Source organism: Pinus tabuliformis, chromosome 8 (assembly GCF_031772625.1).
Source record: "Pinus tabuliformis cultivar Carrire ecotype Pingquan chromosome 8, CPIR1, whole genome shotgun sequence".
Taxonomy (NCBI): domain Eukaryota; kingdom Viridiplantae; phylum Streptophyta; class Pinopsida; order Pinales; family Pinaceae; genus Pinus; species Pinus tabuliformis.
Window position 1 is genome coordinate 1,313,138,139 of NC_142294.1, and position 12,784 is coordinate 1,313,150,922.

Genomic DNA, 12,784 nt, shown 5'->3' on the forward strand with positions numbered 1-12,784 from the left:
AAATTATCTATAGATCACTCTCTATATCAACTCCCCTTGGATAACCCCCTTGATGAATGGTCGAGTTGCAAAATATTTCAAAGCCTCTCGGGGCATGCATCAATGCTTCCCTTTATCCCCATTTTTATACAGCATCATGGAAGATGCTTTAAGTAGCCACTAGATTTTGTACATAGCAATGGTTGCCTCCCTGATCTTACATGTGTTCCAAATGTCAAAAGTGCCAACCACTGTCAATTCATTGATAACACCATCCACTTGGGTGGAGCTTCTCTATCCATTTCCAAGAGATTCAAATTTTTTCTAGACATATTTGTCTCAACTTTAGGAGCTTTAGCCAATGCAACCAAGCCCCAAATATTTTCTTGGAACATATCTAGTTTCAAATAAAATAAAATTGGAGATATTCTTGGCTTAAAGTGTATGGGGATCCCCATCTACTTTAAATTTCATTCTCCTCAAGCACGTCATAATTCTATGGTTAAATAAAAAATAAGTTGGATGCATGGGGAGCCAGATGGATAAATTTTATAGGTTGCATCATCCTCATAAAGGTAATTTTATCAACCATCCCCTTGTATCATTTTTTGGCACTCATTGCTCTGTAATATGCTCTCCATCACTTCAGATTCTATATTAGAAAATTCTTGTGGGAAGGAAGCAAATCCTTTACTAAAAATGATCATTTGGTAAAATGGACTAATGTGCATGCTTCAAAGCTTCATGGAGGAATTGGTATCTGATATCTGATTCTAATGAATAAGGCAATAGGAGTTAAGCTAGTATGGAAGCTTAAAGTGAATTCAGAGACTTGGTGGGTGAAAGTCCTCAAAGAAAAATATCTACATCGTGGAAATTGAAGCAATATCGACCTTATTCAAACATCTTAGCAATAATCTCTAATATGGAAGCCTATATCTACCACAACTTCTCTCATTAATGACCACTTCAACTGGGTTCCTGGGAATGGAATTAAAAATCACTTGTGGATAGACTAAATAATGTATCAACTACATCTCCTCAAATTACAAGAATTATGTCCCTTGGAGCACTTCACTCGTGACGTTGGATAGACTATGCTTGCTCATATTTATAGATAAGATGAATCTAGTGGTTGGATCATATGGAACCTGTAGGCCCTCCTCATCAATCTTCAACCCTTAGTGGGAACCTTAAAAACAAAGCTAATAGGGTGTGCTCCCTAGAAACAACATGTTGAAGAGAAACTTGGATGGAAATCTTCTATCTATACTATCAAGGATGGGTATAAGGAACTTCGTTTCTCCTCTCATATCTCCCCAGGGTCCTCTCCCTCAAGAAATATAGGGTAATATAATTCTATACCTAAAGTGAATATATTCTAATAGCTCCTCTTCCATAAAAAGATTATGAATTTTGAAAATCTCAGGAAAATGAGTGTTTGTTAGATTTTGTTCTTTTGGGAGCATTAAACGGGTGTTCTAGTTTTGATTTGTGTCTAATAGGCTAAGGAACATGACATTTCCAAAACCCATAAAAGGTTTTGCAAGATAAGCTCGTGAAATTCCTTAATTAAATTAATTAGTCATGGTTTAAATTTTTTTCTAAGTCTAACTTAGGAAAACTAGTTAGTTAATGGGAATTAATTAAGGATGATTGAAATTTCTCTAGAAACTCACATGAATTGAGTCTAAGACGATATTAGCCATTGATGAGGATCTAATTGTGGTTATTGAAGCTCCAAAAAGAGATTATAAGAGAAAATCGATGTGATGGAGAAAGTCACAATAGGGGAGTGAGTTAGCTTGGCAAATCGAGCTTTCTAGTTGTCATGATTTAGTAAGCCAGAAGGAGAATATGAGTGATTGAGGGAGTAGTAGAGGATAATTTCCAAGAGATTCCCATTTTTTTTCTAGTGTCGGAGAGGAAGGAAAAGGGAGACCGAAATATTCTGCAAATAAATTTCTCCAAGTAGTGGGAGTTAGCTAGTTCAATAGAGCAATTTGCTAGGAAGGATTTGTTTCATATTCCAGTGGGAGGATTTCAGTATGGAAGGTAAAGAAAAAAAATGTGGGCAAGGGAAGGTTAGATGCCCCATTAGGAGGAATATTTAGGGATGTACGACTTTCATCAGGCTAATAATGCAAGCAGCCAGAGGGGAAGTGTGAGGGGGCTAGAGAGAGGCCAAATTATTTTCCAGAGCGATCATTTTTCTCCTAATTATTTTGCCCAGTATATTTTCTAGTGGATAGCTAGTCAAGCATTCAAATTATTGTACTAACAATTTCCTGCTACATCATAATAAAATAAACCCTAATATGTTACACCCATTTTCCCTTCAGGGTTTTTTTGGGGAATTTCAGTCCAAAAATATTGGTGTCTATTTTTATTGAGTGCATTTATTTCTCAGTTCTTGGTTTTTTATTTTTCATAGTGTTTTTTATGGTGAATATTGTAATTGTGAATTATTCGATAATTATTGTAAACAATTAAACTTCTAATAGTTAGGAGAATAATACCTAGTAATTTCAATCAAGGAATTTTCACATGGCATCAAAGCATTGAAGATCATATCAGAGGCTCAGAAGTGAGAGGAGCCGGATTGTGCAGTTTTAGAGGGATATCTTAGCATAATTTCTCTAGATCTATGCAAGCTAGAAATGCAATGTGAATTGTTGGGAAGAAATTGATTTCCATAGGTAGAGTGCAGGAAAAGTTCGATTTGCCTAGAGGAGAATTCCAACAGGTAGTGGATGTGTTGGATACATATTTCTAGCGAGAAAATAAGTTAATTCATTGAGTAGATCTAAGCACGGCAAGGGTTTTAGCTACAGATCTGTGCAAGGACAGGAAGAGAAAAGAACAAAAAGGAACTTCCAAAAATTTTTAGAGGATCTCTAGTTTCCAGTTTGCAGGAGGAGATTCGAGATTTCCAGTTGCACTAGGACTATAGCAGGAAAACAAATTTGGAAGTGTTAGTTTGTGAGACTAGCTAGTTCTAGTTACAAAGATTTCATTTTGTGTGCTAGTTTCTAGAGAAGGATGTCCAAAAGGATGAGTGAGTAATCTTAGTGAATAGATGAAGCAAAATTCTTATCCAAATAAAGACATCTGGAGGTAGATTTTCATTCCTAAAAGAGTGTGAGTAGTACAAGAGAGTCAAAGTAGAGAAGAGAAGAAGATTTCTAGTTTAACTCTCCATTTATTTGAGTTTCACGGAGATGGCCATAGTAGGTCTCAGAGGTTAGGATAGACTTGATAGAGCCTCAAAATTTTCCATCTAGAAGGATAGGATGCAATTCCTTTCAGATGAGCATGGCCTGAAAGAGTTCATCACAATAGTAGAAGAAAAACCAACAGATCCTATCCAATTTCATGAGTTTAAGAAGGATATGGCCAAAGCAAAGAGGATGGTCCTAGTTGGGGGCTGAGATCATATTGCAACACATGTTTCTTAGAATAATATAGAAAGGGAAATGTGGGAAGCCATTGTGAAGCTATACCAGGATCCATAAGATATTCTTAAAATTATTCTCAAGGCGAAGTTGCTGATAACCAAGATGCATAACGGTGAAGTCGTTACTTCTTATCTCACCATATTTCAAAATCTCTATGATGAGCTCGAAATAGTTGGATAGAAGCCCAATGACAAATAAATTATGCAATTTTCTCTGAATGTGTTTATCAAACACTTGGAAACATAATTTTGGGGATTACTAGATGAGATAAATTGCCATATTGGGAATGTCTATGGAGTGACTTCACAAAGGAGGATTTAAGGCTTAGTCTTATCGAGGGTGATGAGCCCCAAAAATGGGTAACTAATTGGGCTCATTTTTCCTATTATTCTCGATTAATCCACCATTCTTCATAGTTTATGCATGCTTTTGAGTATATTTATGTTAATTGAATGAATGAGAATAGCCACTTGACCATGAAGTCTAATACGTGCTTATTGCAGATTTTTGGACAACTTTTGGACCAAGGTCAAGCATCTATGAGCCAGTTGACAGCCAAATACGAGGGAACAAGGCTGATGATTTTTAGGAAGGGTGTCTCTTGCACTAAATTGCCCCTTCCTCGAGTTCTCCACAATCAGCTCGGAGTTCAGCAGCCCACCAAAGGTGATTCCCAAGGCCAGCCGAGCAGCTTTTGTGAAGTGGCTGAGTACTTGCAGTTTTGAGCAGCCGAGCCTCTTGAATTAAGGAGGACTGTTGGAGGTCCTTGTAGTGCATAAGTAGGAAGGCTTCCAACCTTCATAGTTTACTTCTTGAACATTTGTATTTCGCACTTTAGTGCTGCTCTGCCTTCCAGCCCATTTTGGAGCTTTTGTTGTAAACATTTTTGTGACATGGTTATTTTTTGAGTAATGGAGATCAGTTTCATTTTGCATCAGCTCTGAGCTTCTTCTTAGGAGGCTGTAGCTCTTAGGTTTGGGCCCAACCCAAGTGCCAGTACCTCCTTGGTGTACTTTTATATGTTTTTGCTGCATTCATAGAATAATTTCTGCTAGTAGATTAAAATCTTGCTTGGTTACTTAGGTCATTTTTGATGGTTGAAATAGCTTTTCATGTTTTAGGTTGATTTGATAGGTTGATAACAGAGAAGATCTTTGAAAAATGCCATCAAGAAACCCTTGATCTCACCTCTCCCTCCTTGGGACCATGAGCTGAGACCAAGGCGTCCTTGCTGCCACAAAAACATTGTTCTTGCTTCTTCATGCAATTGCTAGTGTTAGATTCTTAGTTGCAAAAGTTGATACCAGTTGTGATTACATGCTTAGATCTGTTCTTGCTTAGTTTTCACAGTTAACTTACATGATTTTCTACCAATAAATTTCTGTTCATCATGGTTGCTGTTTTCTAGGTCAAATTAGGTCAAAATAGCTAGATATTTGGTTTGCATAGTCTTTGTTTGGACAGTTTTGGAAAATAGTGTGCAAAACACCTATGATACCTCCCTGCCTACCCTTCCTCCATCAGAAAACCTGCTCCAACCCTCTAACTCCGATTCCTCCCCTTCATTTGCCACCCTTTTCTGATTTGACCTAACTTCTACATCCTTGTGCAACATCGCTCCCTCCATCCTTGAACAAATCCAACCATCCTCATCACTCCTCAGCTTCATTCACCAGGTCCTAGACCTATTCACATCCTCATCCAACCTCCATCTCCACTTTTCCACCTTTCTTCCACCATCAACCCTCCAAAATCTCCTTTCGGAACATCCTGTAGAACCCCTGCAGACTTCCTGTAGAAGTTCATGAGAGCGGTTTTTCGAGATTCGAACACTGTGAAACTCTTTGGAAGGGTGTTAGGGACCCCTTTGGCCCTGTTCTCACCTTCCCGACCTCCTGCAAGCACCTACCCCATCTCCTTTCGCCAATCAACCTCTGCACAATCAAAAATAGTTAAAGCACATGCATAATAATTCTGAGAGATTACTCAAAAATACAAAAAGATGCTTTATCCATATTTTCCTTCAGAAGTAGCTTAGTCACGTGCATTTTACCTTTCCAAGAGTCAATGGCATCCATTTCTGTAGCTTTCATCTTTTTTCTTGCACTAGTAGGGTTAGTCGGTAAAACTAGGGTTTGCTAGGGTTTGCATTTCTTTTCAGCTTTCAACTTCTTTCTACAAGTAGATTAGCCTCTGCTGAGTTAGCTTTCATCCATCATAGTTAAAAGATTCTTCTAAGAGCTCATAGAAGTTGGCTCAAGCTCCTAGTGGACTTGTGCCAGCTGATCAAGTGACAGCCTACGGAAAGAGCTAGTACTTGTGCAAATAGCACCGTCGCTTCCAAGTTTGTTACGAACTACCGGGTTGATAAAAGTAAAGAAGGGAGTCCCAGGAGTTGCAGCATTATTGCTGCAATACTGGAGCCCAACATATTTTTGGCGCCGTTGTCGGGGAAGCGTCAGAGTATTTGTGATTGCTGCTTTTCTTCTATTTTCTACTGCAACCTGTTGCTCAGTAGTTTATTTCAGCAAGCATAGAGTAGTTGTTTCATTTCCATTCTGCAATTTCATTTCCGCAAAAGTAGATTAGACATTTCCTGCTTTCCTAGACTAGAATTTCAATTCTATAAGCGTAGATTAGCATTTCCTTTCTGCAATTTCATTTCAGCAACATAGATTAGTCATTTCCCACTTTCATTTCAATTCTGCAATTTGCATTTCAGCAAGATTTATTGTAGTTAGTTGCAATTTGTTGTTCAGTCAATTTCAGTTTTGCAGGTACAAGCAGAAAAAAACACCAAAAATCAACCAAAAATATTTCATTTCATGCCTCATAGGAACAGAGACAATACAAGAAAATTCTTACCCAACACCCCCACCACATCACTGAGTCACCCTTCTCTCTTCTTCAGTGGCAGTGATCCAGAAGAACCTATAGGTTAACCTCGAGAGATATACGAAGATCCTATAATAGAAGAAGAGCAAGAGAACATTCCTCTTGAGACCATGGCTGAACACAGAAACGGTATAGGAGATGAGGAGAGAATAGAAGGTGCCTTTCCCATCCGAGAGACCAATGGGGACATGAAAATGAAAAACATAAGTCCCTCAGCCTTACCTCACTTCCATGGATTGACCACTGAAGACCCTGATACCTTCTTGTTTGAGTTTGTTGTCCTTTGTCGAACTTATGACTATGCCGAAGACGAGCAAAAGTTGAAACTCTTTCCCTCTACCCTTAAGGATGGAGCACTACACTGGTTCATGGGGTTACCTGGAAACAGTATCACAACTTGGGCTCAGATGCAGCAAGCCTTTAACAACAAATACCGAGATTACTGTAGGTCAAAGGAAACGAAGGGAGAGATCTTTCGGATGACCATGGGAAGTGATGAGTCTTTAGAAGACTATGAAGAAAGGTTCCAACTTAGTTATAAGAGGGCCAAGTGCACACTTGACCTTAAATCTCTGAAGCTGGTTCTACTCCGAGGAGTCCCTGAAGACCTTCTAGATAACCTCCATTTGCTGGTTGGAGGAGACATCTACCAACTACCTTATGATGACATAAAGACTGTGTTTAGAAACCATTCTAGGGCAGCCCGAAAAAGAGGTAGGGGGAATCCACTTTCAGCTAGTGCCACCTTCTCCAAGCATGAGTTTACAAATCAAATGGAAGACCTCAAAAGTGAGATGAGACAGACCATTGTCATGCAACTGGATACTTTTCGAATCCAACGGAAGAAAGAGGAAGCTGAGAGGGCTTTGGCCATCTTTTGTCCCAGATGTACAAGGAAGCATCCTAAGAACGAGTGTCCATTGCACTCAATAGAGGTATGTTTCATTTGTGAGGAAGAACACCCTACAAACCAATGCCCAACCTTACCCAGACTTAAAGCTATTTACCAAGGGGCTGAGGGAGCCATTGAACCACTCTACTTCCTCAATCAAAGGAGGCCGCATGGATCCAGACCTTACCAACAGGGGATGCAAGGGACATCCTAAACTTATTACAACCCCAACCAATCTACTCACATACCTTCTTGGGGTCCCCCTACTCATCCTTCCTGGTCCGCACCCCCTCCTTGGTCTTATCCATCTCAATACCATACTCAACCTGCTGCTCATTCGTTCCATTCTCATGTTTAGCCACAACCTCAGTGGAATGCACCTCATTCGGGGTGGAGGCCCTAATACAACTCTCATCCCGCTATTTTTCCTCCACCACCTGCTCAACCACAACCATTACCTCATGCTCCTCCAAGACAACCCCAGATGCCTGCTCAACCGAACTCGAACCCCAACAATAGACAGGCTCAACAGGTATATACTGGAGAGACAACATGCCCTACCTATGCTGAGGAGATTCAGGAGATCAACCTATGATCTGGGAACGTCCTTCCAGATCGCCAACCTCCTCCCTCAGAGGATGAGGAAGAGAAATAGGAAAGTGAACCCAAAGCCATTCCACCCTTTCCGGAGAGACTAATAGCAGCCACGCAACCAAACCCAAAGGACACTGAACTTCTGGGAGAACTTAAACAGTTGTGTGTGAAAATCCCACTTCTCGAGGCCATAAAAGATGTACCAATCTACAACAAATTGATTAAGGAGAAGTGTTTGAGGCACCCAGGCAGGTGCAAGAGAGATGCCCCAACTATCAATGTCATAGGACAACTGTCTGATCTGATGTTGGGACAAATAATCTGTCCAAAATATTTGGACCCTAGGAGTCCTGTAGTTGATGTCCACATCAATGGCACCATAATCCTCCACACCCTGATTGATCTAGGGGTTGCCATTAATGTGATGACCAGGACACTATGCTCAAACTTAACCTTCAGAGTTCCCTAAGAAAGACCTCGACAGTACTGCAGTTAGTAGACCGCTCCACCATGACCCTCGAAGGGATTGTGGAGGATGTCTTGGTCTCTATTGATTCTTGGGAGTACCCTGCGGACTTCTTGGTCCTTTAGCCAAAGGCAAAACTCACTGGATACCCCCTCATTTTGGGAAGGCCTTGGTTAGCTACTACGGATGCTTACATCAATTGTCGAGCTGGGAGCATGACCATCAAGAATGGGCCTATGTCCAAACAGCTAGTCCTATATCCTCTTGCCCAACCTCTGCTAGAACATGACTTACCTCTTTGGTTGGAGGAGGAAGATGAGGATGAAGTTTACTCTGCACCAGTGTGCACAGTGGAAGCCACCCAGGGAGGTCCTCAAACCGAGGATGACCTGATTGAGAATTTGATTCAAAATCCACCTCCCAGTGTGCTGTCATTAGAGGAGTTGGTGGAAGGTACCCAAGCCAGCACTTTAGTGGACCTCTGTGTGTTGATCCGACCTCCCTCAGAGTTAAGAATGTGGAATTTGGCCCTGAAAGAACCTTGAAGATCAGCTCATCCTTATCCCCCTCTCAGGAGAAGGAGTTGTGTAGCTTATTTCACTGCCATTTGGATGCTTTCGCTTGGCGCTATAAGGAGATGAAAGGAGTCCACCCTTTGGTCTGTACCCATCACATTTACATTAAAGAGGATTGTAAACCAGTCAAACAACCTCAGAGGAGAATGAATCCAACCCTTAAGGACATTGTTAAAGAAGAACTGCAAAAGTTGTTGGATGTAGGATTCATCTATCCCATCTCTGACAACGAATGGGTTTCTCCTCTGGTGCTTGTGCCCAAGAAAAATGGGAAGTGGAGAATCTGTGTAGATTATCGAGAAATTAACAAAGCCACCAAGAAGGACCATTTCCCTTTGCCTTTCATAGATCAAGTGTTAGATGGGCTGGCAGGGAAGAAGTTCTTTTCTTTCCTAGATGGGTTCAGCGGGTATAATCAGATCCAAATCAGCCCGGAAGACCAAGATAAGACCACTTTCACTTGTCCATGGGGTACCTTTGCCTACCGGGTCCTTCCCTTTGGGCTATGCAATGCTCCTGCTACTTTCCAGAGAGCAGTACTGAGTATATTTACTGAGCTGGTTCATGATTCAGTGGAAATCTATATGGATGACTTTACTCCTTATGGGTCCAACTTCCAAGAAGCATTGACTAACCTGGGAAAAGTTTTAACCAAGTGTATTGAAATGAACCTGTCCCTCAGTCCTAAAAAATGTGAATTCCTGATGACTGAAGGGACCGTGCTAGGTCATACAATTTCTTAGCAAGGATTACAGGTGGATCCTAACAAAATTGCTATCATCCAAAAGGTTCCGCCTCCTCAAAAGGTAAGAGATGTTCGGAGTTTTCTAGGCTTAGCAGGATATTATAGAAGATTTATTAAAGACTTCAGTAAGCTAGCCTCGCCATTGTTTGGTATTTTGGGGAAATATTTTGAGTTTAAATGGACTAACAACTGTCAAGAGGCTCTGGATGAGTTGAAAGATAAGCTGGTAATTGCCCCAATCTTGAGAGGTCCAAACTGGGCCCTACCTTTCCACATCCACATTGATGCCTCGAACAAAGCCATAGGGGGAGCCTTAGGAAAAGTCAAAGAGAAGCTACCATATGCCATATACTTTGTCAGCAAAAACCTGTCCAAGGCAGAATTAAACTATATTGTGATCGAGAAAGAGCTCCTAGCTGTAGTCCATTCCCTAAACAAGTTCAGACACTACATCACTGGCTATCAAACATTCGTACACACTGATCATGCTGCGATTAGGTATTTGATGAATAAACCTGATGTGAATGCTCGTATCATTAGATGGTTACTTTTATTGTAGCAATTTGACTTAACCATTGTTGACAAGCCAGGTAAGGAAAATGTTGTTGCTGATTTTCTATCTAGACTAGATTTGCCTGCAGGTGAAGAAGGGACGGTGGATGACCAGATGCCAGATGAACACCTGTTTTCTATTTCAGTACTCTCTCCATGGTTTGCTGATATAGCAAACTACTTGGTTTCAACATAGTTCCCTCCACACCTATCCTCAAAAGAGAAGAGCAGAATTGTGAGGAAAAGTGCCCCCTTCACTTGGATTGGGGGCAACCTGTTTAAACTCGGCCCAGATCAGATCTTGAGGCATTGTGTTAGGGAGGAGGAAGTTTTTGACATTCTCCTAACCTGTCACAATGGACCCTATGGAGGCCACTTTGCAGCAAAAAGGACTGCCTTCAAAATTCTACAGGCAGGCTACTATTGGCCCACTCTTCATCAAGATGTTAGAAGATACATCAGCCAATGTGACCGATGTCAAAGGATGGGGAAACCGACTCCGAGGGATGAAATGCCCCTCCAACCTCAAGTGACTTTTGAGCCATTTGAGAAGTGGGGCATGGACTTTGTGGGTCCTATCAACCCTCCTTCAAAGCAAAAGTCTTACATCATTGTGTTCACAGACTACCTAACATAGTGGGCAGAAACAAAGGCAATCAAGGCAGAGACATAAGAAAAAGTGGCTGAGTTTTTGAGGGAAAATATCTTCTACAAGTTTGGCTACCCAAGAGAATTAGTCATAGATCAAGGAAGTCAGTTCACCTCTAACCTGATTGAAGACCTGCTCACTCATCACAATATCAAGCATAGAACCTCCACCCCTTATCATCCATAAGAAAATGGGCAGGTGGAAGTCACTAATAGGGCTTTGGAAGAGATTTGACTAAAGTAGTGAGCAATAGCAGAAAATATTGGGCAAATCGCTTGGTTGAGGCCACCTGGGCCTACAACACCACTTGGAAAACTACAACAAGTTTCACACCTTATGAGCTAGTCTACGGGAAGAAGGCTCTGCTGTCCATAGAGTTCAAGTACAACACATTGAGGTTGGCAACTCAATTGGACCTAGATCTCAGCCATGCACAATAAGAAAGGTTACTACAGCTGAATGGATTAGATGAACAGAGAATGCAGGCCCTCCTCCACTCAGGAGTAGTTCAACTCCAGAAAAAGATATGGCATGACTGGCACCTTAACGAAAAGCAATTCCAGCTAGGAGATTGGGCACTGTTATATGACTCGAGATATAGGGATTTCAAATGGAAGCTGAGGACAAGGTGGCTGGGACCATATACAGTGGAGAAATAAAATGACAATGGTTCAGTCCTTATCATGACCATTGATGAAGAAGCCATCCCCATGCGCGTCAACGAGCATTGATTGAAAATCTATAGGAAGCCCCTTTCTAAGCAGGAGTTCATTGAAACTCTGGATAAATCAGTGTTGGTAGTGGAGCAGGGCCATGTCTCTACTCCACCCACACCTTGATCATCAAAAAAAAAAAAACAGAAAACAAATAAAAATATCCTTGGGTGAAAGCCTCTTAGAGGTGCTTGGGGTAGATAGTGAGGGTGAAAACCTCCTGGAGGCACCCCAGTTGTCTCTCTCTCTCTAAAAAAAAATAAGAAATAGACCTAATCTCTGTTGAATAATTGCAGGTTGTAGGGAAAGACATTGCAGGTTAGGAGGATCGCACAAAACAAGGACAGAGGTCAGCACCAGGCTGCAAGCATCCCTCACAAACAATTCCTCCATAACCACTCCCCTTTCCTAAGATTTGATCACATTCGGGGTAAGATTTCACCTTCTATAGGAAGTTCTGTGTCTTCTACAGGAAGATCTTGTAGAACCTACAAACAGGCCAGAATTGATCACGAGAAAGAATCCGAAGGTTGGGAATCTCCTTGTTAGGCCTGCAAACACCCCTATTTTCGTCCATCACCATATGTCACTCTTTTTCATCTCTTTACACCTCTGTTGCACTCATCCTTTTATTTGTTCCTACATAGTTACACACAGAAAACCCTGTTTTCTTCATACTGCTAGCAAAACCTTTTATTGACAAATCAGGAGCAGTTTTCTCACTTACTGTACCTGCCAATCTCCATCTGGACTCCTCACCAGCCGAACCCCTCGTCAGCAGTATAGCCCTACTCAGTCTAGCTTGCATCCCAGGAGGAGAAGCAGCTAGAGGACATCCTACAGGAATCCTGTAATAGCTGATCCCTCTGGAAGACATATTCTGGAGACGGGGACAGCCGAAAAAAACAACAAAGGAGACATGCAAAGGGCTCATCTTGAACGTGAAAATATCATCAACAAATGAAGCCAAGCAAAACCTGTGCATGCAGCGACAACAAACAATGGAATGGATTCCAAAACACGTGCATGCAACATCAATGAATGAAGGAATGGGTTCCAAAACCCGTGCATGAAGCAGCAGCAAACGAAGGAGTGGTTCCAAGACCCGAAGTCTGCATAACGCGGCCGTGACCACACAGGTAAGTTTCTAAACTCATTTGTCAATTGCATAAATCATATTTTAAAAGCTGCATGCCTATGGGAATGGTTCGGATTGAATGGAATCGGTGGCCAGTCAACTGGCCACCCTCGGCCAGTTACACAGCC